The 5000-nt window shown below is 45.2% G+C and overlaps 1 protein-coding gene across 4 annotated transcripts in view; it reads left to right on the forward strand.

Moving 5' to 3' along the window:
* Window positions 1-5000, forward strand: part of fip1l1a (FIP1 like 1a (S. cerevisiae)) — a 35189-nt gene that overhangs the window by 26027 nt on the left and 4162 nt on the right. The window lies entirely within an intron of this gene.

Here is a 5000-nt window from a genome sequence, read left to right on the forward strand (position 1 = left end):
GTGTGTGTGTGTGTGTGTGTGTGTGTGAGTAGAACATCTCTTTTTTGTTGGTTTGCATACCTGCTGTCATACTGAAAACAGTCTGTTTGAGTTGCATTGTCTTGCTTTGCATTTTACATGTGCTCTTCATTTATAAGGGAGGCCTTTACACTGGTTTAAGGTTTAACAGGTTTGTGTGTGTGTGTATACGCAGCCGCATGTGTCCACAGCCAGCTGTTGGGCACTGGGGACAGATGTTGACTTTGCTTGGCTCTCACATAAACACGTGTGAGGCAGAAAAACACTAAAGCAGAGAGAGAGAGAGAATAAGAGAGAGAGAGAGAGAGAGAGAGAGAGAACAAAGACAGGCCAATGAAAAGCAACTGCATGAAAGTGCGAGCAAGCCAAGTATATGATATAAGAGACGTACAGTACATGGAAGTGAAGGAGAGAGAGAGGATGAAAAGAAGAGCTGTGAGTGACTAACGAGGAGAGAGACTCCACTGCAGCCAGGGCACAGGGCTCTTGTTTGTCACAGGCACAGAGTGGACACAGGGGGCAGTATCAACCAGAGAGAGAGAGGGAGTGTGTGTGTGTGTGTGTGTGTGTGTGTGTGTGTGTGTGTGTGTGTGTGTGTGTGTGTGTGTGTGTGTGTGTGTGTGTGTGTGTGTGTGTGTGTGTGTGTGTGTGTGTGTGTGTGTGTGTGTGTGTGTGTGTGTGTGTGTGTGTGTGTGTGTGTGTGTGTGTGTGTGTGTGTGTGTGTGTGTTTGTGTGTTTCTGTTGTGGCGAAGCTAGCTTGTCACATTTGCATACTTTATTTTTATTGTGTTTACTTGTTGAAGTGGAGATAGGTTGTCACAGTAACATTTGTTTTGATAGTGACATTGTGTGTGTGTGTGTGTGTGTGTGTGTGTGTGTGTGTGTGTGTGTGTTTGTGTGTGTGTGAAAGAGAGAGAGTGAGATTATGACCATGGGCTGTGTGTGTAGATAGAAAGGCATGGTGAAGAGTTGGTTGCTGTTCCCAGATGATTATCTCCAGGATGAATGACACAGAGACTGTTTTTAAGGAGTTCTTGTTTTGTTTTCTTTTTGCAGATTGTTTTTATTGATTTATTTTCCTTTATTTTGACTCCATGTTGTTTGTATAGTGATGCCCTGACCCCAGCTCTGATATTTCATATCTCTACACTGACCCACTGGCCTGCATGGTAGAGCCAGCTGAGGCCCCTGCAAATGGCAGTTCTGCCTTGTCTCTCTGTCTCTCTCTAACACACACATACACACACACACACACACACACACACACACACACACACACATGCATGCATGCACACACGCAGCTCCACAGGCATAGTTTAATGTGAAAGTGTTTACTGACCAACATCAGTACGTGTCACACATATTTGTGTGTGTGTGTGTTTCCTGATTATTAACCTGTCACAGACATATTTTATTGTAGGTGCATTTTTGCATATCAACGTTAGCTCCTGTCACAGCTGTGTGTGTGTGTGTGTGTGTGTGTGTGTGTGTGTGTGTGTGTGTGTGTGTGTGTGTGTGTGTGTGTGTGTGTGTGTGTGTGTGTGTGTGTGTGTGTGTGTGTGTGTGTGTGTGTGTGTGTGTGTGTGTGTGTGTGTGTGTGTGTGTGTGTGTGTGTGTGTAGGTTTAGGATGCCCTCTCTATTTTGTGTCCTTCTAGAACTTTATTTTTGTCTCTTGTGTGCTGTCCAGTTTTTTAATTGACATACCTTTGTTGTATGTCTCTGACAACACCACACATGCACACACACACACACACACACACACACACACTGCAGTACAATCGGGTGTAGGTGGGTGGTAGGCTAAGTCACAGCAGGAGGTTATGTGAGGAGAGACGGCTGAATCCAGGGCACTGGAACATCTGTGAGCCACACTGATTCAGGGAGGCAGGGATGTGTGTGTGTGTATGTGTGTGTGTGTGTGTGAGAGAGAGAGAGAGAGAGACAGACAGAGAGAGACAGAGACAGAGAGAGACAGACAGACAGAGAGAGAGAGAGAGAGAGAGAGAGAGGGAGAGAGAGACTCTCTCTCTCTCTCTCTCACACCCTCCTTCTCTCTACCTGGAAATCAACTTGCGAGAGAGAGAGAGATTGTGGTCACTGTCAAATCTGTTCAATGGATTTCTTTCCTTAACATTAACATTTATAATGTGCTGGAAGCCAAGTTATTCATGGGGTCATGACATGTATTGTCATGTTTGTGTCTTTGTCTAGTTAATTATACCTTTTTTTAAATAACTCATGATATTGTTAACATTCAGTATGTGTGTGGTTATGGTTATAGTGTGATTATAGTATTTTGCAGATGCCTTTGTCCTAAGCGTCTTACAGACTATGAGCATTACGTAAGTTAGTGTTGCATTTTTTTAGAAGCCTACCGTTGAGCATGATGGGAATAATAACAGTAATATCAATAACAATATCAAATCAAATCTTTGCCCTGTACTGTGTCAGGAATTTATCCCGTCTGTGGCCCGGACTCAGACCACTATACACTCAGGTCAAGCTGTTGGCCCTGATGTCCACCTACAAAAAGGAACCAAAGCTGCATCTTTGCCCATATAAGGAGATCCGGGTGTTAATAGAAGCTAACTAGTAACTACCTATGGCAAGTTGCATTGTAAGTTAGCTCTGGGTTAGCAAAAATATATCACAGCATCCACTCGAAGGCAGAGGACAAAAGTGTGTAGTGCAAAAACGTCTGCTTTTCCGATTTCTTTGTTCCCGTCAGAGTTTCACAGGTGCAATAATTCAAAATCCCCATGTTATGTTCTCATTGGAAAAATCTCAAAAGACCGGATCCTCTTATATGGGGGAAGATGGGAGCTTTTTCATAGGCAAACTTTAGAGGTCTATACACGCGTTCTTGTATGACCATCGTCTGTGACTTTTTTTTTTTTTTTTTAATCGTAGGTAGGTAACTTCTGCTGTGAATTAAATATGTAGGCTGGTTACTGTATATCTACTGTCAACAGATGTGTCTGAACGGCAGCATCCAGAGTTCTTTGTGTGTGCCGTTCCATTGTCTAATGAAAACATTGTGATTCTCCTTCAGGCCGCTTCTAGAAATAGTTGGGGAAAATACAGGGTGAACTCAAAATGTGGAAAGCATTAGAAATATGCAGCTTGAGCACACAACAGTCACGAATACACCACAAGCAGGGGGATGTACAGTAGACAGCTGCTATTAAGGTGTGTGTGTGTGTGTTTGTTTTGTGTTTTGTGTTTTGTGTGTGTGTGTGTGTGTGTGTGTGTGTGTGTGTGTGTGTGTGTGTGTGTGTGTGTGTGTGTGTGTGTGTGTGTGTGTGTGTGTGTGTGTGTGTGTGTGTTGTGTGTTTCTGTTGTGGTGAAGCTAGCTCACATTTGCATACTTTATTTTTATTGTGTTAACTTGTTGAGGTGAAGCTAGGTTGTCACAGTAACGTTTATTTTGATAGTGACCCTGTGCATGTGTGTGTTTTGGTTAGTGTATGTGTGTGTGTGTTTGTGTGTTTTTCTGTATGCCAGGCGGTGGAAGGTGAGCCAGGTTGTCATGCCAACAAACAAAAGTGCCGATGCGCAGTGACGCTAAGCCGTCATCCCTTAAAGCCCGCGACTCCCTCCTTGAGTCTGCCCCCGGTCCCCTCTGGCTAGCAGCAGGGGCCCCTGCACTCACACTGGGCCTCTGAGAGGCTGTTAGCAGCTTAGCGCTCCAGCTAGTGCCCCTCACTCCTCTAACTGTCATAGACCCCCCCCCCCCACACACACACACACACATGCACACACACATACACACACACACACACACATGGGCTTAGGCAGTGCAGTTTAACACCTATACCTGATGGCAGGCTGGATAGCTTCACACAACCAGCACAGTCTTTATACTGAGATCACTGCCATAGGACAGCAGAAGATGGCATAGACTTGGTGAATCCTTGATTTATCATTAAAATAAATGAAGGTGGTCTTTTAAACTGCGATCAACAAAGGCTGGCTGCACAGTCATTTTCTTGAATTTTCTGAATTTCTCGTCTGTGTTTTGGAAGAGCAGTAGTTAGGTCAGGTCGGAATATAAATTGGCTATTTTATTTGGGTTGGGATTGCGAAGGCTCTCGGATCATTCCGGAAGCTTTAACTGACAAATGCATCCATTTAAAATTCCCGGGCACTAATCTGACTGACGCCCCATGGTCTTGCTATCTATAGCTTCTTTCCTGTGCAGTACCCCCCGCCCCCACACACCCCCCCCCCCATTCTTTCTTCCCCTCCACTGCGCCTTCTGTCTTACAGGTCTTCCTCCCTCCTGCTCCCTGTTCCCTTTCTATTTGTCGTTTCTTTTCTCTCCCTCTCTCTCTCTCTCTCTCTCTCTCTCTCTCTCTCTCTCTCTCTCTCTCTCTCTCTCTCTCCCTCCCTCTCTCTCTCTCTCTCTCTCTCTCTCTCTCTCTCTCTCTCCCTCTCTCCCTCTCTCTCTCTCTGTCTTTTTCTGGCTGGTGCACCTCTCAGCAGCTGGTTGGCCATTTGGTGAACACTTGTCCTCTGAATATGATCTCATCCCTGTAGCTCGGCGTGGACAGGTTTGTCCTCTCTCCAGCTGGCAAGACCTCACACGTGCACGCACACACACACACACACACACACACACACACACACACACACACCCCTGGGGGTTTCTCATAAGCACACACATGGGCTACACACACACACCCTCTCCTCCTCATCGTCACTTATTTTGTGCGGTCACTCTCGCATGCAGTTCACTTTAAGAATATTCCGGGTGTTTATTGCGGTGAGAATTGATTTACACACATGCTGAGGGCTTTGAATCGACCTGACGATATGAAAAGGGAACACTATATGCTCATTCCTCCCACTCACACACACACACACACACACACACACACACACATTGACGCACACACACATGTTTTATTGTCTTATTTACTATGCTCCAAGCTTTTATGGTGCATAAACACATTCTTTCATTCTTGCCTTGACACGTATG

The sequence above is a fragment of the Sardina pilchardus genome, chromosome 15, assembly GCF_963854185.1.
Source record: "Sardina pilchardus chromosome 15, fSarPil1.1, whole genome shotgun sequence".
Classification (NCBI taxonomy): domain Eukaryota; kingdom Metazoa; phylum Chordata; class Actinopteri; order Clupeiformes; family Clupeidae; genus Sardina; species Sardina pilchardus.